Genomic DNA, 23,199 nt, shown 5'->3' with positions numbered 1-23,199 from the left:
CCAGTTACTGGTGTAGTAAAAATGTCAACCAGGTCTGATTTAGAAGTACTATGTGCGTCCTTCACCGAAGTCATGTTAAAAGCAAGCATTAGCAAGGCCAACAGTTTTGGCTTGTGTATACGTATTAGGCATTTGCCGGGCACTGCTATTAGATGCCCAGGTACTCGCAACATTTTGCACCTGCTAGCATCAATGACCAGTTAATACCACTACGGCTGTGCCTGCCAAGTGTCTTTCCCATGCCTACAAAAAAGCCCAAACTATTGCCATTGCTAGTTTTCTTTTTACAGGGCCTTGCCACCCCACCCTTTTATACATGAATTTTCTGTCCCTTTACGTCTATGGTGGTGTGGTGGGAGGAAGGGGATGGGGGGGAATTGGGGGCAAAAGTCTCACCAGTGGCTTCTAGCCACTGGGAACATGGCCTAATATGGGTGAGCAGGTTAAGCCCAGAATATCTCCCAGAATGGAGAGAGGGGAACGAGGGGTCAGGATTATAGAGATGCAAAATATTGATAAACCCTCATGCAAGAATCTCTATGGTCATAGCTGGTCTATGTTTTAATCTTAATTCTGTTCTCAAATCTCTAATCTCACCCTAGAGCCACAAGTAAACGCTCTACTCAAGAAATGCTTCTTTCTCCTGCGAGCAGCAAAAAAGGATCCTACCGTTCCTATCATTTGCCAACAAAACCACCACCACCATCATCATCATCATCGCTCTCGTCATGTCCAGAGTTGACTACGCCAATAGCCTATACTTGGGTATGCCTGAAAATACTTCTAAAAGAAAATACAATGTATACAAAATGCGACAGCCAGACTGCTTCTCAAACTCCCCCAAAGAGAACACATCACACCTGCGCTAAAAACACTACATTGGCTACCAATAAAACAACAAATAAAATTCAAAACAATGTGCATCGCGCACAGAGCAGTACACAAACAAGGCGTAAGAGACAAATTACACCTACATCAACCAAAAAGAACGCTCAGATCAAGCAACGACATCCGCCTGGAACCGAAACCCTACAATAAAAGAAAATTTGGAGGATCTTCTTTCTCTCACCAAGAGCTAAAAACTTGGAACGACATACCAAAGAACATATGCCACACAAGAAGCCACCTACTATTCAGGAAACTACTCAAAACCTGGCTCTTCACTTCATAACTATAAGACCGCCCACAGGGGCACACAAAACCAAAACAATGATGAATAAAGAGACAGTTCCCGACTCACTCCAAGCAATCAACTAGGAAAAGATTCTAAGGAAGACACTCTACGAAATACCGAACGGCGAACTGAGAGATAGCCACAATAGGACACTAAAGACCGAATACATAGCAAACCAAGACGGAAGTACTAGGACAAAACATCAATAGCACCCTGACCCTAAACCACTCCTAAACTCTAACAGACCTTGTCACGATAGATAGCAAGGGAATAGGGAACACCCATCCATCAGCTCCGAAACCAGAGGGGGAGGAATAGACATACCCATTCACATTATACAAAGCTCATTAGTATACAACTGGGAGCGTGCCACGCCATCTCACACAAGCAACAACCAAATGATAGATCTTAAGGAAGACACCCCACAACATACCGAACGACCAAATAAGATAGCCATGATAGGAGGACACAAAGACTGAATACATAGGCTGACCAAGACGAAGTATTTAAATAAACTCTTACACACACGGTTTCTTGATTAAACAATTATTAATTTATTTAACAGTGAGTTTGGATACGTCTTCTTCAGAAGGGGCAGTATAATAGTAACACAAATACACTTAATATTTCTAAATCATTAAGTACCCTTTTGGCATGGCACACAGACACTTTCTACAGTCGGGGGACTTTAGTAACTAGGACACTGGTGACATTAATATACTACTGTTAGCATGTAAAATCTGACTTAAGAGTATGTCAAAGAAAAGGTTATTGGGATAAAACAAGAGATCTCACAAATATTCTTAAGGCAGGTAAGTACTTTAGAGAACCCCCTCCCCCCTTATGCAAAGTTAGTTAACCCCTTCCTGGAAGGAAGACCAAACAATGTCAGAGGGAAGAAGAGTAGGCCAGGCCAAAGTCAATTGGGCAAAGTCTAGGTGAGCTGAAGCACTTCTCATGAGGTAGGTAAAAGTCTTGCAAAATGTTTTAGAAGTCTTTGTAGAACAGAAGAAATCAAAGTAGCGCCACATGTTGTTTAGGCATGTGGGGTAAAGAAGCTGTCAGCAACTCTACGGAAACAAACACAACAAGTCAACTGAGCACAAGTGCAGTTACACAACAAGAGGTAAGCTCTCTTAGACTGTTTAGTGCCTTTGATTAAAAGAAAAGGGCTTTGACTGGCTTCTGTTCCTGTACAGTTCTGCAGATTCCTTCTTCCTGGGCCTCATCATGGGGACAAGAGGGAGGACATCTGGAGGACTCCTGCACTGCAATGGGACAGTCGGCGCCAGAAAAGGCCCAACTTCTATTCAGTGGCACTTCGTGGTTTCAGCTCCTCGTGTCTAAGCAAATAGCAACGCTGCAGACTCTTGGCTGTCGAGATGGGCTTTCCTTGCATCTGGGGTCCAGCACTCTGTTCAGGTGGCTCAGGCTCTGTCAGTCCTGCTTCCTGGGAGTTCTGAGGATCTTCCTGGAGCTCTTGGCCAACTTAAAAGCAACGCACACGATCTGGTGTTCCTTGCCCTGGCTAATCTGTTCCAGCAGCAACTGCAGTGGAAATTCAATCAGCTCCAAGAGGATGTCCAGGTGGCTGGCTTTGGAGTTGATTGGTACCACCAACTCAAGGGGAGAAGTCGTCCTTACAGGGCTTCTCTAGTTGAAACGATTTTTGAAGTTTCAGCACAGCAGCAGGGCTTCACCGGGCAAACCAACAGTCCAGGAGTTGCAGCAGGCGTCTTCTTAAAGTTCTTCTTCGGATTCCTTCGTCCAGTGGTAGACTCTGCCTTCCAAGCCAAAAAGCCTCGCCTTTTATGCAGGTTTCTCCCATTCATTCCAGCTTAGCTGTCAGTCACCCAGCAGGGTGGCTTTCCTTTCTGGACAGCCAGCCAGCCAATGACCTAAGAGTGCATTTCTGTCTCCTATGAGACAGAGCGCAGGGAGCTTCGGGCACCTCCCTTGCCTCCTGCCCCTGCCAGACACCCTGGAGCCAGAGGCTGGCTTCACTTGTGAATCCCGCCTAAGGCAAAGCGAACAAAGGGACCAAACCTGGTTTGGCATGCGGAGTCAACCTCAAGAAGGACCTTTCCACAAAGAAATGATGAAAAAAAACGACCAGGGCCATTTTGACAAAAATGGCAACCTTGAGTGCTTTACTGCAGCTGCGAATGCAGTCCGTGGTAAATGCACACCACGGTAGTTAAAAGTAAACCACTGCCACCAGTCATTCATCGAGGAAAGAGTAACATAAAACTTTTTACATGAGAAGCTAGACAAAGGGGATACTAAGTTACCCTTCCAGCATCCTATTGTAAGATAGTGTGTGCTGAGTCTAGAAAGTTACAATGCAAGTAAAGTCAATTTCACTTTACTGCTCTTGGAAACAGTAGTTTATCCAAGAGAAGGTATTTAAACCTTTGGGAAATCTGAAAGACTTCCCTGTGTCACTGCACTAAAGCTGCTGTGTGACACAATGTAAAAGATGATGCCTAGACGGCGCAGACTCAAAGGCCCATTGAAAAAAGATGGCGACAGGGGCTGAACGCGCAACTACAGTGCCTTGATCCCGGAGCCTACTGACTCCACACACAGGGTCCACCCAAGACCAACTGCAGCCCTTCAAGAGCTATCGTAAGCGACTCTTATGCACCTACACAAAGGTGCGATGCCCGGCGAGCCCCCGCGCGGTTTATCTTGGCGGCCCAGTTGACCATACCGAGCGCATTTTTTGCCACAAGTTCCCCAGTGGCAGAAGGTAGATGTTCCCTCTACCAGTTCAACGTTGGGAAAGGAAGGAAGGAAACAGAGAAGTATGAAACTTACAAGAATGCCGTCACCACCACGGCCATTAGCCGTCTCTAGAGTCATCCAAGGACTCTTCAGCACAACATGCAACAATATTCGAATACAAACCCACAACTCAGTATTTCCATTAGGCCTTTTCCAAAACTCCCAGGTCAGCCCAGGGGCAATCCCCACTAGACATACTCATCACCACACCGCCAGAGATGGCTAATACAAACGAGTTAAGATTCCTCTCCTGGAATATACAGGGGATGAACTCGCCAAGAAAACGCAGATCGGTGGAACACCGCCTTGGTCACCTTTCCGGAGATATCGTTCTACTGCAAGAAACGCCTCTACTCGCAGAGGATGAACATCGCATAAAATTCAGGAGATACAAGCAATCCTTCTTCGCCACTTCTGGTTCAAAGAAAAGTGGGGTAGCAATTCTTCTCAGCGACAAAATTCCACTATCCAATATCACAATAAGGAGAGACCCAGAGGGCCGTTACTTACTACTCAAAGGCCTCTTCGAAGAACTCCCCATCACATTGGTATCAATTTACAGCCCCAACACCTCTCAAAGCAAGTTCCTAAAGGACATCCTCCCAACTATTCTATCATTCCGGGAAGACCACCTATTCATCGGCGGAGATTTCAATGCCATCCCAAACCCACTGCTAGACAAAACTCTTCCTCCCACGAACAATGACCACACACAGGCCCTCGCCTTACTCAATCTTTTCAAAGAAACGGATACCGTGGATGCCTGGAGAATACAAAACGGCACCTCAAGAGACTACACACATTATTCCAACGTCTATAAGGGATACTCAAGAATTGACCTAATTTTAATCCCCGGCATCCTTTACCCTTGTGTCAACAACACAGAAATCCACACACGCATGATCTCCGACCACTCCCCGATCTCCTTGAACCTAACCATCTCAGGCCAGAAATCTCCCCCCCCAAAGATACTGGAAACTAAATGACTCACTCCTTCTAGATATCAGCATAAGGGCCGAAGTGGAGGACTCAATGATTAACTACTTTAAAGAGAACACCACGCAAACATCCCCCATCAGTATAATCTGGGATGCAATGAAGGCGGTGGTCAGGGGTGTGCTGATAGGGGCCGGTTCAGAACAGCGCAGGATCTCAAACATAGTAACTGCCAAATTAGAAAAAGAAGTATCCCTCCACGAATCACAGCTAAAAGCACAATATTCAAGGAAAACCGAACAGGCCCTGAGAAAGGCAAAAACGGCCCTGGAAATGCACTGCGTCGACCGGACTGCTAAGTCTTTAGCGTATACAAAGCAGTTTTATTATGCCAAAGGGAATAAAGCAAACAGGATATTAGTACAGAAGCTAAAGGCCCTCCGCAGTCGGAACATACTCAAATTACGAGGGGGAAATGGAAAACTGCTCTTCTCCGAGGCGGATAAAATAAATGCACTATTGAGACACCACTCTTCTATAATGTCCAGCGATCCACTGAAGCTAGAAGATCTACCAGAATATATGAGTTTGCTGCCACCCAGCAACCCTCCCACCTAGAACATCTGGAGGCTCCCATTGGAGAGGAAGAAATCATCAAATCCATCAAAGCCCTCAAACCCTCCGCTCCAGGCCCAGATGGCCTGACAGCAAACTTCTATAAAAGATTTGCTAGGTTGCTGGCCCCACAATTATCCGCCTTATTCAATTCTTTCCTATCCACGAGAACCGTCACAAAATCCATGGCCGAATCAATTACGATCCTGCTTCACAAACCCAGAAAAGACCCCCAACTCCCAGATTCCTACCGGCCCATATCACTCCTGAACAACGACGGGAAGATCTTTGCCAAAGTGCTTGCCAGAAGACTGGGCCCGACTCTTCCAAGCCTTATCGACCGTGACCAGACAGGATTTATCCCTGGCAGAGGGACCCATGACAACATTCGGCGAGTGCTAAACCTAATCGAGTGCGCTCACAAATCAAAAACAAAGATGGCAGTAATCTCATTAGATGCCCACAAAGCCTTTGATCGGGTGGATTGGGGATACATCCATGCGGTCCTCCAACGCCTCGGCTTCGGACCCAACTTCACGTCATGGGTCATGGCCAACTATCAAATCCCCACGACAACTCTGAGTTAATGGCACGAGATCCGATCATATCCACATCACAAGAGGCACTAGCCAAGGCTGCCCACTCTCGCCTCTGGTATTTGCTCTGTCCATGGAGCCCTTCGCCGCCAGAATCAGACAAAGTGAAGCCATAAAAGGAATTCAGGTGGGAAGCCACGAGTATAAAATTGCACTTTACGCCGATGACGTGATGTTAACCATGACAAACCTCTCAACTTCCCTAGGGGCACTTTGGAAGGAGATTGAGGCGTTTGGCGCCCTATCGGGATTCAAAGTTAACCTAACCAAATCCTCAGCACTATCCATCAATCTATCCCACTAGGATAAGGCCGCACTCGCATCACTCTCACCGATTCCCTGGGCTAAAGAGGCCATAGAATACCTCGGAGTCCAGATCACCAAAAACCCTTTGCGTTTGTATTCAAATAGCAGCCCACAATTACTCAGCGCCCTGCAGAATGATCTCAAAAGGTGGAAACAAGAAATCTCTTGGTTCGGACGAATTTCAGCCGTAAAAATGAACCCGATACCCAGATGGCTATACCAATGTGCATCTCTGCCACTACAGATTCCTTCCCTGGCCATACGGGCACTGCAAAAGAAATTAATGGAATTTGTATGGGGGGGGAAAGAGGCCCAGGATTAACAAACGAATCATGATGAAAGGAAAACCACAAGGGGGAGTGGGAGTCCCTGACCTAGCCAGATACTCGCTAGCTGGTCAATTATCCCACGCATTCGCCTGGGTTCAGGAAGTAGACCCCCCCCGATGTGGCGACAAATTGAAGAATCCTGGAGTCCGGTCCCATTACATGATCTCCCACACCTGTCATCATTAAAACCTCAAGGCAACTCTGGGCCACTATCAGCCACAATTATCACGACCCAATGCTGGAAAATCACAGTGTGGAAAAGGGGAATCCGCAGCTCTCTGGGTCCCATGTCTCCAGTCTGGAACAACCCAGAATTCACGCCGGGAAACCCACCACGGGACTTCCATGCCTGAATAGCAGGGGGCCTAGCAAAAACTAACGACTTCCTGGAAGAAGGCTCTCCCATTACCTTCGAGAAATGCAAAACAAAGATTCTGATACTCTCAAATTAGGCACTGGTTGGCACACAGAAGAACCCGGGACAAATGCTCGAGGGAACCAACAGCCCTGGAGCTCACCTTATCATCCCCGACCAACAAAGGCAGAATATCCACCATATACCGGCTCCTAGACAGATCGGACCCAGCAAAGAAAGAAAGATACATGACAGAATGGGAAAAGGATATCGGCTGGGAAACAGCAGTAGAAAACTGGGAGCAAATATGGTCCAGATTACATAAAAGCTCACAATGCGTCACGAATAAGGAAGGAGGCTATAAACTGTGCTACAGATACTACATCACACCTACCCAAATCCATAAAGCTAACCCGGATTTTCCAGCCACATGTTGGCGTGGCTGCCAAGCCCCCGGATCTCTTTTTCACCTAGTATGGACCTGCCCAAAGGCAGAGATATACTGGAAGGAAGTGCTGAAACACATCAAAGAAATCTCTGGTCTCTCAATTCCCTGGGACCTGGGAATTGTCCTGCTGGGCGAATCCGGCGACGGAGCATTCCCAATTTCAGGTCATACCTCCCGCTTATGCAACCACCTACTACTAGCTGCAAAGATTGCAATGGCTCGATTATGGAAAGACAAAAATGGCCCCTCGATCGCCCTATGGTGGGCCAAATGCTGGGAGATCGCAGTATCCGAAAAAAATCACAGCAATTCGCTCAGACTCCCTAAATAGAACCCTGAATATATGGGACCCATTCGTGGAATATGCAGCCAAATACCCAACTCTCACCGGGAGGCCTCCACTCACAAGATGGCTCCAATGCAGCCCCCTTTACTAACCCCGGACCGGGCCCCAAGCACTCCGGAACTACTCGAACATTCTCTCAGGACTTTTCCGCCCAACTGCCACCACCAGGAACCTTTCCCACCATCTCACCTACCCCCCCCAACTCACAAGAGACTATAAGGCACTAATTAATGTTTAAACTGATATGTATTGCATTGTTGTATGGAACATACTATCTTGTAAAATCAATAAAATGTTGTTATGGAAAAAAAAAACAAGATGATGCCTATGGAGTTTGTCAGACTCCACAACCAAAGGAAACACAGAATTAAAAGTACACAGTCCCAAAGTTTCAGCAAAAGAACTGGAGATCTCCAAGGTGGGCGGAATTTAGCACTAAACTGAAATTTCTCCCCAACACTCGCCCACCCCCCAGACTAAAAGACATGATCTAATCCCCACCAGGATGGATCTCCTGTTGCAAGTCGGTTAAATGGCCTGCTGGGTACATCAGCAACCTTTTGTAACCCTTGCTATGGCACTTAGCAGGTGTTTTCATTTGTAAGCTATATGACCTACAAATATTGTGGGATACATGTTTCTTATTTAATGTATAGGGGATCTGAGTGATAAGTCTCTCAGAAGTTGTAACAACTTCTGAACCTACCATAGGCTTTTTCAAGGGGTTCCTAAAAAGGAATCCTTTCGACATAAAAGGGCCTGCATGGTTCCTCACCATCTCTCACACAAGAGCAGGTTGGGTCTCGGGTATCTTGGTTGGAGGGGTTTGTAGGAAAGAAGGGTGTATGCTCCCACTTCTTCTGAGATCTCCTTTTACCTGGCTTAGACGGTTCCTTCCTAATAGGATTTATACTGGAGTCTTCAACAGAAGATCCAACAGTCTAGAGGTGTTTAGCCTTGGACCTACCTTTCCTGGTTTTCCACCAGCTTTGAGAATTACCAGTTCTCACAGACCTCTAAAAGGGCTACAATTTGTCTATCCACCTCTTCCTCAGAAGCAGAGTGGGTCAAAGATTTTACAACTGGATTGGCAATGATGGAGCATGGTTGAGGCTCCCATTTCGCTAATATTCTAGCCTTAGATTTGCCTTGGTTATAGGTCAACTTACTAACACAAGGACTCCCAGTGGGGGTCTCTGTAGAGGGTCCCACAGGCTCTCTGGTCTCTTAAGGCCTCTCTAGCCATTTTAGTTTGGTCCGGTTTCCTCTTACTGGGAGGCCTGTGGGTACTGGACACTACTCCTGGAGTTTAAGTAATTCCCCAACAGGACTCTCCCAGGCACCTCATTCTGAATACCAACATGAATCCTCACTATGTTGTTACACTGAATGAGAGCTGGTAGAATTGGAACCATTTGGACAGGGCCTCCAGCAAATCTAGTGGGACTTTTGGGTGCCATAGCCACATCCTCAGGCCTGAAAAAAACTTTCATCCACAACTGTTCTGCTGGCCCCAGGGTCTCACGGCAGGAGTGTCCTGGCCATTTACAAGAACACTGTCCATATAATACTCCTTGGAGTTGTCTGGAATGGAGCCATACACATCCATATTCTGATCTTTACACAGACCCAGGCACTCTAAGGATACACTGGCTTGAGCAACAAAGTGTTCTTCAGCCAGTGGGTGAAAAGTGGGCACTAGCCATTTGTACTTCTCAGGGATGAAGGCTAAGGAGGCAGTGCTGACCCATGCAGGTTTACCCTGACATCTGGGAACTCCTTTCATATGGTCAATTGACCCACAGACGTAGCATTTACCAAATGCTCTCTGGAATGGGGGTTTCTGCTGACCTCCCTCTGGTTGGATCTCACACTCAGCCTCAGCTGGTGGAAGGATCACTGGTGCAACCTTGCGACTGTCCTCTTGGGGATGTCCTGGGTTTGTGCACAGGAGTGCTACTTTTCTTGTTTCCTGAGACCTTGGCTTTCCCATTTGTCTTTCTTCTAGGAATCAGAAGGCTGTTCTTCCTGTGGACTGGGAGTTATAGGTACCTCTTCTGTAATTTACCACAGAGTCATTTAAAGTGAGCTCTCTGGCCTTCCTCCTCTGCTCTCGCTTCCTTTTACTGGGCAGCCTGGGGGTGCTTAATACAACTCCAAGAGTTTTTAAGTCATTCCCCCAACAGAACTCTCCCAGGTACCTCACTTTGTACACCGACAGGTATTCTTACAGTCATAGTGTTGCACTGGATGAGAGCTGGTACTATTGGAACCATCTGAGAGGGCCTCCAGCAAGCTTAGTGGGGCCTTTTGGTGCTGTAGCAACATCCTCAGGTAGGTTTCATCCACCACTGTGATGCTGGCCCTAGTGTCTCTAATGGCAGCGGTTTCCTGACCATTCTCAAGTACACTGTCCTTGTAGTATTCTTTGGCGTTATCTGGAATAGAGTTATACACATGTACATTCTGCTGTTCCCACAGAGCCAGGAACACTAAAAAAACATTTTTTTTAAAAACACTGGCTGAGACTCCAATGGGGTCTTCAGCCAACAGTTGAAAGATTCCACTTGCCATATGAACTTCTCCTTCAGGGATGAAGGCTACAGTGGCAGTGTGGACCCCCGAAGGTTTACCCTTGCATCTGGGATTCCCTTTCACATGGTCAGTTGACCCACACGCATAGCATTTTCCAAATGTTTTGACAAATGGGGGCTTCTGCGGACCTCCCTCTGGTTTGGCACCAGAGGTTTCACTAAACTGACCTGGTTTCCAATATGGCTTACCCTTCTTTTGTTTGTGGCCCTCTTTTGGGTGGGAGGATTTAGAATTCTCTTTGTCATCTTCCTTGTGCTGCTTCCCCTCATCCTTTTTGTGAGTGGCCCCAGAATCCTTGTGAGTGGCCCTGTTGGCAACCCACAAGTCAGCAGCTTTTGCTAGCTTCTTGGGATCAATGTCTTTAGAATCAGCCCGGTGCTGTCTCAGCTCTGGAAAGCAGGCATCAAAAATAGATTCCAACAAAAATAGATTTCTCATTCCTTCAAAGGAGTTCACTCTGTAACCCTTAACCCAACCATCTAAGTTTTTCAAACATTCACACACCCAGGTAGCCCAAGGGCGTACCATCAGTCTTTTTGAGGCTCCTTAACCTCTTAAGGTACTGGGAAGGAGTTATCCCAAACCTAGCTATCAAAGCTAGCTTCACATTTTCATACTCTGATCTTTCAAGTTCCCCCCCCACCTCCATTACAGCATCAATTGCAACCTGGGAGAGCCTAGACAAAAGCCAAGGAATAACCGATTCCCTGTGAAACCCTGAATCCCATAGTTATATTCAAAAGCACCCAACCAATCCAAAATATCAAGTTTCACATCATACATACTCACTGCTTCTTCAGGCATGCAAGGTCTCTTGACTGGAAGACCTAGAGGACTCTGGGATAGAAACATTTTCAAGAGACAATTTCTTCATTTCAAGAGCATCCTGCCCCGAGTTTGATGTCCTGATGTTTGGTTTCAGCTTGGATGTGTAACCTTTTGAATTCTAACTGTTAGGCAAGATTGTATGCAGTACCCTTTGGGTGCACAACAACAACCCTGACCTCCTGGCAATAGGAACCCTACCTTTGGTATAAATCTGCACTACACAGGTTGGTAGTGTGATTGAGCAGCCAGGCTCATCTCAAGAGGGGTCAATGTGAGCTGTAGGGGAGTTACACAGAGACAAGTATTCAAATAAACTCTTACACACAAGATTTTTTGATTAAACAAAATATTAATTTAACAGTCAGTTTGAGTAAACCTTCTTCGGAAGGGGAAATATAATAGTAACACAAATACACTCCAAAATACACACTCATAATACTTCTAAATATTTAAGTACCCTTTTGGGGTGGCAAACAGACACTTATTACACCCTCAGGTGACTTTATTAACTAAGACACTGGACATTAATATACTACTGTTGGCATTTATAATCAGACTTAAGAGTAGGTCAAAGAAAAAGGTCAATTAGAACAAAACAAGAGATCTCACAAATACTTTTGGAACCGCCCTCCCCCACCCCCCCAATGCAAAGTTTAACCCCTTCCTGGAAGGAAGGCTAAAAACAATGTCAGAGGGAAGAAGTGTCCTTCAAGGAGCCAGCCTAGGCCAAAGTCAATTGGGCAAAAGTCTAGGTGAGCTAAAGCACTTCTAAGAGGTAGGTAAAAGTCTTGTACAATGGTTTAGAAGTCTTAGTAGAAAAGAAGAAATCAAAGTAGGCCCACAAGCGGTTTAGACTTGTGAAGGAAAGGCGCCATTAGCAACTCTACAGAGCAACCAAAACAGGTCTCAGCAGAGAACAATTGAGGTTACACAACAAGAGATAAGTTCTTAGACTGTACAGTACCTTTGGTCTGAAGAAAAGTGCTTTGGCTGGCCTGTGTTCCTGTGCAGCTCTGCAGATCCTGTGTTCCAGATCCTGTGTTCCTGGGCCTCAGTCGTGGGGACAAAAGGGAGACGTCTGGAGGACTCTGCACTCCAACGGGACTACTGGCGACAGAAAAGGACCAACTTCTACTCAGTGGCACTTTGCGGTTTCAGCTCCTCGCGTCTAAGCAAATAGCAACACTGCAGACTCTTGGCTATCGAGATGGGCTTTCCTTGCATCTGGGGTCCAGCACTCTGTCGAGGTGGCTCAGGCTGGTCTGTCCTGCTAAATGGGAGTCCGGAGGATCTTCCTGGAGCTCTTGGCCAACTTAAAAGTAACGCACACAAAGTGGTGTTCCCCCTCCCTGGCTATTCAGTTCCAGCATCAACTGCAGTGGAATTTCAACTAGCTCCGAGAGAGGATGTCCAGGTGGCTTACTTTGGAGTTGATTGGTCCCACCAACTCGAGGGGTCGAGGCGAATTTGAAGCTTCAGCACTGCAGCAGGGTTTTACCGGGCAAACCAACGGTACAGGAGTTGCAGCAGGCGTCTTCTTCAAGTTCTTTGTCGGATTCCTTCGTCCAGTGGTCGACTCTGCCTCCCAATCCAAAAAGCCTCACCTTTTATGCAGGTTTCTCCCATTCATATCAGCCTAGCTGTCAGTCACCCAGCAAGGGGGCTGTCCTTGCCGGACATCCAGCCGGCCAATCACCTAAGAGTGCATTTCTGTCTCCTAGGAGACTAAGCACAGGGAGTTTTGGGTACCCCCCTCGCTTACTGCCCCTGCCAGACACCCTGGAGCCAGAGGAAGGCTTCACTCGTGAATCCCGCCGAAGGCAAAGCGAACAAAGGAACCAAACCTGGTTTGGCACGCAGAGGAAATCTCAAGAAGTACCTTTCCACAAAGAAATGGCGAAAAAAAGAAGACGGGGCCATTTTGACAAAAGCAGCAAAAGCAGCCCGCAGTAAATGCACACCAAGGTAGTCCAAAGTAAAGCACTGCCACCAGCCATTCATCCAGGAAAGGGTAACATAAAAAATGTTACATGAGAGGCTAGACAAAGGGGATACTAAGTAACCCCTCTAGCACCCTATTGTAAAATAGTGTGTGCTGGGTCTAGAAAGTTGCAATGTAAGTAAAGTAAATTTCCCTTTACTGCTCTTGGAAACAGTAGTTTATACAAGAGTAGGTATTTAAACCTTTGGGAAATCTGGAACACTTCCCTGTGTCACTGCACTAAAGGTGCTGTGTGACACAATGGAAAAGATGATGCCTATGGAGTTTGTCAGACTCCATAACCAAAAGAAACAGAAAAAAACAGAATTAAAAGTACAAAGTTCCCAAGTTTCAGCAAAAGAGCTGGGGGTCTCCAACGTGGGAGGAATTTAGCACTAAACTGAAAATTCTCCCTAACAGGCTTTTAATATTATAGTTCCTTTTTCTGTACTGGGACAACTGGGGGCATTCCCAGAAGGCTTCTCCGCCCCCCCCCCCGTGTCTCTGTATTCCCAGTTGCCTGTGATGGGTAGGAAAAACATTACCGGGGTTTCAGTTCTCCTCTCTGCTACTCTTTGATTCTTCGGGTTGGCCTTGGAGATTTCCTTCACGTTTCTGTATTTGCAGGTTCTCCGATCTCTCTTGTTACCAGTTCATTCCATTCTGCTTCAGCAGTATCAGCGTAATTTAAGGAACCGCAGATCGACCACAGCTTTAATGTGGTCACACCAACACATTCCAGCTCATTAGTTTTTTTACTTCTGGGACACTGCATGTACAGCTTCGGTTCTCTTCTTCGCATCAATGCGAGACACTGCACACCTCTGTGTCCCGTTCCCTTGCTCATTCGGGAAATCGAGTGGCCAGCCTCTGCTCCGTGCTGGCATGTGAGCAATTTTATTACTCGCAGGGTTCTCTGCAAGTTATCCAGGCTCCTCCCCCTTCATACACTATGTAGCCACGGGACCTCCCCAGCATTGTGTCATATGGCTTCTCTTCTCCTCCACAGGGCCTCTCTATTTCAGTCGATAAGAATTTGTTAAAGGAATATTCACAGTTTCCAGATATTTTCTTCACATCAATATTTATAAGAAACATCTGAAGAGTTATTGTTGCTAGGTGTTCTAGCGAGTTCCTCGTCGGAACAGGAGTCCTTGTCCCCCAAAGTGGGAGTCTTTCCCAGTGAGGTTCCACTTGCCTAAACGCCTAGGGAGGGCATTGTGGAGGAGGCGCACATCCCTTGCCACACAGCAGGGGGCTCCCGCCTGGGGAGAAGGGATGAATTCCCTCCATTCGACACAGTACTCACTCCAGACCGCTGGAGCAGGCCAGTCAACTTTGGAAACCAGAAAGGACTATGCATTTTGTATTGATTTTAAAGTGTATTGAATGAGAAAATGGCAAGATAAGAACATTGTGTAATTGCAGATATCCTAGGGAAATTGGGCAAAAGAAAACGTGCATCTGTTGTCTAGGTCAGTTACCACAGGTCCACGTCCATGAACCACAGGGAACTTCCAGACTCCAGAAGGAGATGTGTGTGTATGAGTGTGCTTGCATTGAGGTGAAGGGAAAGGCACGATGACCAAGAACAGGAGGGAAGCTGCTAAACCAACATCCAACAGCGAAGACGAAGCCAAGATTGCCGACAAATGACAGAGCAGTAGAGGCAGAAGAGAACATAACAGCACACTGAAAGAGATACTGACCAAGTAAGAAGTGAAGCCAGACTACACAACAGCAAGCAGGTAATGAAAAAGGGTGTTGGGGTGGGGGAAAACTGGCGAATCAGACCAGACATTGGCCCTAGAAGGAGTTCTAGCACAGGAAAGACAGGCACAAGGGAAATGAAGTAAGCAGAGAGGGCTGTACGTTAAAAACCAACATCTAAAAAGATCGAATTGCAAAATCACGGAGCCCACTTGCCCATATTTTGTCATTTGGAGCTTTTGGGATTTCGCCTGTTTGTCCCCCACACTGCCTTTAATGTATGCGGGGGACACCGCCGCAAACCCTGCAGTCCATAATACGGAACTGGGGGAGCAGGGGACACCCCTGCAACCCACGTTCCTCTGTTGGGTATTATGGGCAAAATATCTAATCTGCTATGCCTAATGCACACTAAACGTGCATTTGGCATTTTTGATTCAATCTTTTCATTCATTACCAGCAGAGAGACAGGCAGAGGGAGATCCTTCTGTCTCGTCACTTCTCCCCAGAGGGGAGCCCTTTCCTATGAGGCTAGGGACGTGAGGCACTACGGTTAGGGAGAGAACATTTTTATGCTTCATCCCCTCTCCTACTGAGACCCCCCTCAGTACTTTTGCTGGACCTCGATTTTTTTGCTTACTTTTTTTTGCTTACACCCTGAACGAGTGGAGCCTTTTTCCATTCATTCATTCATTCTTATGTGCTCTGCTTTTGGAACTCTGTTCTCTGCGTTTTATCTTTTCTATGGAGTCTTCTTTCCTCAATATCTCTTTTAAGGCATCTGGATTTTACCTTTGCAGCACATGGCTCCTTATGGGCAGTGTTGCTGGGAACCCTTTGGGTTCTCCTTTGAGATTCTTCATGTATCCTTACTTTCTGCTGTTCTTAAGTAACTTAGTATCTCTCCAAAAACGTTTTATTCTGAGAGCACACACCACCTTATATGGCGTGCCTAGGGGATACTTTGTATCCCCCTTCTCTCTGCTCCTGTGACTTTCTCGTCACAGAGACAACCTTCTAGTTATGGCTGGTGGCAGTGGACGTGTTCTGCCGACTACGGTGCTATTTCTCACTGCAGGCCAGGTCCATAGCCCTGATTATGCACCAGAGGGGCACCTAACTAGTAACTTGGGGGCTTCTTTCTTTTTTAGCCATTTCGAGCATGGCTGTCCTTGGTTAGCCCTTCTTCTGCTATTCTAGGAGGGGGAGGTCCGTGTCTGTGTTTTGCCTTTGGCGGCAACGCATTAGTGTCCTAGTCTAGGCTCCAGTGTGTCTGGCCAGACAAGAAGTGGTGGGGGAAGGGAGTTCACTCCCCTGCTCTTTGTCTGCCCGAGTGCCTGAATGGAACCAGCTCAACACTGGGGGTTTGGATGGCCCGATTGGACAGCCACCCACCCCTTTCTGTAAACTGCTGAGGGAGAGAAGTGTGTGCTGAAACTAAATAAAAAGGTGAGGTTCCTGAGGTGAAAGGTAAGTTGACCACTGGAAACTGAATTAACCGAAGACGACGACCAGAGACACTTGTAGACCCTTTGCAATACCCTGAAGCAACCACTGCTGTCCGGACCCCGTTTTCGATGCGACAGAGGAACTCCGCAGAGGAGGACTGCTTCCCTTTGACTGGTGGGTACAGCCAGTCCCAAGACCAACTTTCATCAGGGCCATCTCCCGAGGTCCTGTGACTTTCTAGAGCTGCGTTACCCCAATACCAGGAACCTCTGACCCAATTAAAGTGCATCGTTGTGCAAAGGCTGAATCCGAGCTCCAGGTGAACCTCCAGAGATACAATCCGACCAAGTACCGTCACCAGAGTGCAGGACTTCAGGAACATTAGAAGATTGACCGGGTGAATCGCGTCCTTTGGTGGTGCTGCAGAAAAGGTGCCAAAACAGCAGAGTGACCAGAGAAGTCGCTGAAATCCGTACCAGATGTCCTCCCTCAAGACTGCTTCTGAGAGATGCCTTTTGTCACCAGACCAAGGAATCCGGAGGTCGGGTCCTGAGCTATCACATCGAGGAGAATCCAGCCACAAACATTTCTTCAAACCAAAAGGTACTGTTGGGGGGCAGGGGGGAAAGGTATTGCTTACCTTCATTCAAAAAGTCGCTCCAGAGCGTTGGAGTGCGAGTAGAGGTATCCGGGGCAACCCCCTCTTACGTCAGACTCAAGCTGCTGCTTTTGTCCCCTTACAGAGTCCTTTAACAGGGTCTCTGATGTTGGTTCTATCCTCTAGCATCCTAAAGACAAGAAAGTATCCAAAGGAACATTTCATATTCTGCTGCTTGTCAAGACTTTGCGCCCTCTCCGAAATCCTTTAGCTAGGATTGCATTTTGGACCTTAAAAGCCTTGCTGTTCGAACAAACTGCCTCTATAACCTTCAGCCTTGCTAATATTACACTAACCAACTATTTTCCTTCCTAAAGTCAGTATCTTGTGTGTTTGCAGAGTAAATGTCTTTACCTTATTTATGTGAAGATTTGCAAGTGCACGTTATTACCGATAATACGAAAGAACTGTCATTACTGTCAAAAAGCTGTAACAAATGTAACCTTGAGCAACTACAAACTAAGCAGTGGCCTTTGAAAAGTATTGCAAAGTATTCCTAAGTGTTTTGTTTAAGTGTACCAAGTATTTTAAAGCATATCTTGTGTTTATTTAAAACACCTATATTTTAATGTAAGTTTATGTGCAAGTCTTTCTTTGATGTGCATTACTAACTAGGTTCAGTTTACTTACCTACAGCCAGTGCCTTAAGTGGCACTACAAATCGAGCCGGGGCTCATCGAGGGGGCGTGGCCTAACAGCGGGGGTCTTGATGGCCCGTTAGGCCACGCCCCTTTGACGAGCCCCGGCTCAATGGGCTACTGCCACCCCTGCCAGGCAGCCTTTTGTAGAGATTAGCACCCTCTCCCCTATGGGGGAGAGGATGCTGATCTCTGCATTTATTTTGTGTAGGCTTTCCTGGCAGGGGACAGCGCCTGCCTATTCAGCCTTAATGGTGGTGCTGCCCCTCGCCAGCTGGGGAGGGGCAGCACCACCATTAAGGCTAAAAGGGTGAGGCCACTGGAATCAGAGGCCTTTTTCCTAAATACTGAAACTCCCGCGAATCCGCGGGAGCTCCAGTATTTAGAAAGCAAGGCCTCTGCTTCCAGCGGCCTCACGTTTCTCCATAATGGTGGCGCCGGCCGACGGGAATCTCTTGATTAAAGGGATGCCTCGCAGGTGCGGCGCCACCATTATGGCTCAAAGGCATTTTTCTCTGTAGCCTGAAGCTCTCGCACACGAGCGAGAGCTTCAGGCTGTAGAAAAAAATGCCTTTTCGTTTAGTGGCCGGGGCTGTCAGGGGAGATTACTGGGCCCCGGCAGGGCCCCGCCTCAAAACGAAATTTCGGAGACTGCCGGGGCTCGACCCCTGCAGGCCCCGGCCCACTTAAAGCCCTGCCTACAGCTCACATCTTCCTCTTATGATAAGCCTGACTGTTCTGCCACTCTACCAAGGTTCCATGAGTAGGGCAGACTGATATTAAGAGTTGTAGATATGGGAAATTTGTTTGGTGCTTGGTCCCCTCTCCTAGTGAGACCCCCCCCCCCCCCAGCACGTTTTGCTGGACTACGGGACCTTTTCCTTTCAATCCTGAATGAGTAGACCCTTTTTCCACTTATTCATTCTTGTGGGCTCTGTCTTTTGGAACTCTTTCTATTCACCTGTACTATGGAGTCTGTCTGCTTCATAGCTCTTAAACGGTAACTCTTTTTAGGACTGCAGCACACAGCTTCTTATTGGCAGTGTTTCTGGGGATCCCAAGGGTCCTTCAAGATTATTTTTCTATATCCGTAAGTAACTACAGTTCTTAAGGATAGAAAGATACTTCGTATCTCTCCCAAAACCCTATAGTCAGAGATTGGCACACACCACCTTCAGTGGAGTACCAAAAAGCATACCGGGGGGGGGGGGGGGGGGGGGTGTGTGTGTGGTGTGTGGTGTGTGGTGTGTGGTGTGTGGTGTGTGGTGTGTGGTGTGTGGTGTGTGGTGTGTGGTGTGTGGTGTGTGGTGTGTGGTGTGTGGTGTGTGGTGTGTGGTGTGTGGTGTGTGGTGTGTGGTGTGTGGTGTGTGGTGTGTGGTGTGTGGTGTGTGGTGTGTGTGTGTGTGTGTGTGTGTGTGTGTGTGTGTGTGTGTGTGTGTGTGTGTGTGTGTGTGTGTGTGTGTGTGTGTGTGTGTGTGTGTGTGTGTGTGTGTGTGTGTGTGTGTGTGTGTGTGTGTGTGTGTGTGTGTGTGTGTGTGTGTGTGTGTGTGTCTCTGTCTCTCCCCCCCCTCTTTGGCGGGACCCCTTGGGTGTCCCCCGCCTAGGCACCCGTGTGTGGCGCCAGACAGAAAGGGGGGGGGGGGGGGGGCTTCACTCTCCTGCTCTTTGTCTGCCCGAGTGCTTGAATGGAACCAGCTATCACTGGGGGTCTGGCTGTCCCGTTTGGACAGCCACCGCCCCTTTCTGTAAACTGCTGAGAGAGAATGCAGGGGAGTGTGCGCTGAAACTGAATAAAAGATGGAGGTTCCCAAGGTGAAAGGCAAGTCGACCGCTGGAAGCTGAAATAACCGAAGAAGACAACCAGGGACGCCTGCAGACCCTTTGCAAACAGCGAAGCGACCACTGTTGTCCTGACCCGGATTTCTATTCAACAGGAGCTCCGAAGAGGACTCCTTCCCTTTGGCTTGTGGGAACAACCAGTCCCAAGGCGAACTTTGAATTGAGTCATCTCCTGAGGTCCTACGAGTTTCCAGAGCTGCAGAACCCCAATACCAGGAGACCTGCTGCCCAATACGAGTGCATCGTCGTAGAAAGGCCAAATCCATCCAAATCTTTGCTGAACCCGTAAGGACACTCCAGAGATCCGATCCAATTCGCACAGACCCCCCTCCCCAGAGTGTGGGACTGCAGGAAGCGAAAACGATTGACCGGGAGATCTGTGTCTTGTGTTGGTGCGGCTGAAAAGGCAGCTAAACCGCAGAGTGAAACAAGAAGTTGCCGAAAGTCGTGCTACCGGTCCTCCCTCGAGACTGGTGCTGAGAGTCACCGTCCATTGTCCTGTCTTTCATCATCGGACCAAGGAATCCAGAGCTGCCACAACTCAGAAGACAACACGAGCACTTTCTTCAAACCCAAAAGGTACTCTGGGGGGAAAAAGGTATTGCTTACCTGATTCCAAGTAGTCACTCCAGAGAGTTGGAGTGCACAGAGGTGTCCAGGGAAACCCCCTTTTACCTCTGACCCAAGCCGCTGCTAGTCTCCCCTTCTCAAGTCAGGTTTTAGGTCTCCTTTGTCATTTGCTGCTTCAATATCTTTAGACACTGGAAGAAATCGGCAGGAACACTTCATAATTCGCTGTGAGTCAAGACTTCAAGCCCTCTCTGAATTGCCTCTAGCTAGGGTTGCGTTTTGGACTTAAAGAACTTGCCAGGCAAAGAACCGTTTCTAGAACCTTGAACTAAGCTCATGCTGCACTAACCACTTACTTTCCTCCCTTTAAGTGACTATTTTTTTGTTTGCAGAGTAAATGCATTATCGTATGACCTGTTGAAAACCGGAGGAGTGCGCAATTATGGACAATATGATAACCTTGTCTTTTCCCTTTGTAACGTTGCTACAAATGTTACCGCAAACAAACACAAAAGTGAAAGTGCCCTTTTGAAGTGTATATCAAGCATTCCCAAGTGTTATACTGTAAACGTCTGTAGTATTTAAAGTGATAGTGGTGTGAATATAATAAATATATATCTTTTATATAAATATATGGGTAAGTGCCTCTTTGTTGTGCCTGTCTAGCTAAGATTCAGTGTACTTACCTACAGCTCACATCTTCGTCTTAAAATAAGTCTGACTGCTCTACCACACTAACAAGGTCCTGAACTAGTACAGGGGATCTACAAACCACTGGGATATCAGGAAGTTCAGATTTGGAACGCTGCAGCTGAAGTTGGAGAGTCTCTCCGAGGGGGCAAGAAGTACCGAACATTGCTAGAGCGTCCTGGGAGCCAACAGGGAACCGACTTATTTGGACGTGGCCTGACTGTAGAAGGGTGGAGTTCAGAAACGACGCCGAAACCACCAGCCTGCTGCAGAGCCGTTCAAGAAGCAAGGAGGAAAGGGCCCGCGACCCTGTGAAGAACTGGAGCTGTGCCCCCAAGATACCGCAGGTAACGGAATGGCAGGAAGACCGGATGGGGTCTGGAAAGAGGCCCAACTCAAACAGAGTGCATCAGGAGTCCTCTCCCTCGTCAAAGTAGTGTATCTAATACCACTGATCAAGCAGACTGTCAGGAGTAATCTCCCTCATTGCATTGGTACACTTAATAGCTCTGTTGAAACAGAGCGCATCGGGAGCCTCCCTCCTCACTGTGGCCCAACACACGTCATTGGAAAGGCAGAGAGTTAAAGGAAACATTCCCCTCATTACGATATAGAAACCAGTAGAAACATACAAGAAAGAAAGCTATCCATCATCAGAGTATTAAATGGAACCTAAATAAGGCTATGAGTTTCTCCATTTCCTGATCCAGGATTTCTGCAAGAGTGCTTAAAGACCACTGTGGAAAACCTTTAAGGAAGGACTAGGAGAAGGGAGTCATTCCCCTGGTCCATTGTGATGGGACATTTAAGGAAATACTTCTACTAGAAGACTGAAGCAGCCAGGAGAAGGGAGTCATTCTCCCTGGGAAGGAAACACAAACTTGACTTTAGTTACAAGACTTCTATTCATAGTGTTGGTGTTAGATTAGTTGGTTTGGGCCATAGGACATTTATTTATTTTTGATTATGACTTTAAATGGTTTACAACATTGAAAACCTTTAATCAAAATGAGCATGCATTGCACACAGCTAACCATTTGAAACTTAATAAAACTAAACAAAACTCGCAATCAAAAATCTCTTAAAACATATCAACACGGACATGCACGTGCAGTTACAGATATTCTAATGAATAGGTCTAGTTACTCCACATTTATTCTTCTGATGTTCTGATCTCCTATTATTTAACGGCACCTGTTCTCTACAGTTTCTTTCCTGCATTTTAGGAGTCTTTATGTCAGATTATTCTTCCTGATCCCTTGCTCCAGCCACTTCCAATTTCACAGCAATTGCTAACAGGAATTTTGCCATTGCCAATATAATATGGGTTTTATCTGCTTCAATTAGAATCTGCCACCATGCATCTGCTGACCGTGAACCATGCTTTGCGATATGGGTCCCATTTCTAGAATTTTTTCCCTGTGCAACACAGGGCAGCTGATTACTAGATGTTTTAATGAGTCTGCCTCATCAGGTTGTTGACAGTCTGCATGTGCGGACATTTGAAATGTCCGTTCCGCTTTCTAACCATCTAGATGGATATGATTTTTAACCGGAATCTCATATTGCATTTTCAGGAACCAGTTTGGGAAGATTTGTAAATATTTGGGTATTTCATTCAATTTGGGTACCCCGGACCAGAAATCTTGATGTAAGTATTTATAAATCTCTTCCTGCGTGTTTATTGAGTCATATATATATATATATTGTTTTTTCTTGATCTTCCCTGGCTCTCGGACCAATGTTTCTTCTGATTCATTCAAGGTGGTCACTGTTAGCTGGCATATGGTTTGCCATTCCTTGAGAAGCTTTCCTTTTGGATCCTTCATTGCCTTTTTCAACACCTGCAGGGCGCCTTTCAGGACATTTATTTCTGATGGACATGCTGACAGCTCACTAAAGTGTTCCTAGATTGAGGCAAGGAAAGTCTCTTAGAAGTAGGGAGAGATATGTTTTGAGTTACACAATAAAAAGGTTTATAGCCCAGAAAAATGACCCCCTCCCTGACAGTCACATTCTCCTACACCCTCACAGTCGCCACTGGGTACCAATGTTTTCTTTTTTTTTTAAATCCTGTTCAGTTCTATTGCAGGGCTTTCCTTTGTCTAGATGACCACGAGGTGGCCTTAAAATGGTAGTTCTGACTATCTGACCATCTGGGCAGCCTCCATATTGGTCCGAATTGGTTAAGGCCAGTTTAGGTCACTGGACTATCCCCCTCCTACTTCATGTGGGGGAGGCCAAGTGGCAGTCCTACTGCTCAACCAGTATGGTTGGTCATCCGACACCGGCTGGCCGGGCTTTGGCCAGATCCTTTGTGCAAGGGTATTTGCCTTTTTCCTACCTCTG

The 23,199-nt window shown here is 46.9% G+C and overlaps 1 protein-coding gene across 1 annotated transcript in view; it reads right to left on the bottom strand.

Annotated features, from left to right (window-relative positions):
• The window catches only part of SNAPC1 (small nuclear RNA activating complex polypeptide 1), a 438,004-nt gene that overhangs the window by 283,432 nt on the left and 131,373 nt on the right, over positions 1–23,199 (bottom strand). The window lies entirely within an intron of this gene.

Source organism: Ambystoma mexicanum, chromosome 14, assembly GCF_040938575.1.
Source record: "Ambystoma mexicanum isolate Mex_15411 chromosome 14, UKY_AmexF1_1, whole genome shotgun sequence".
In the NCBI taxonomy this organism is placed as follows: Eukaryota; Metazoa; Chordata; class Amphibia; order Caudata; family Ambystomatidae; genus Ambystoma; species Ambystoma mexicanum.
The sequence above is the reverse complement of the archived record's forward strand: the minus strand, read 5'-3'. Positions and strand labels throughout refer to the sequence as shown.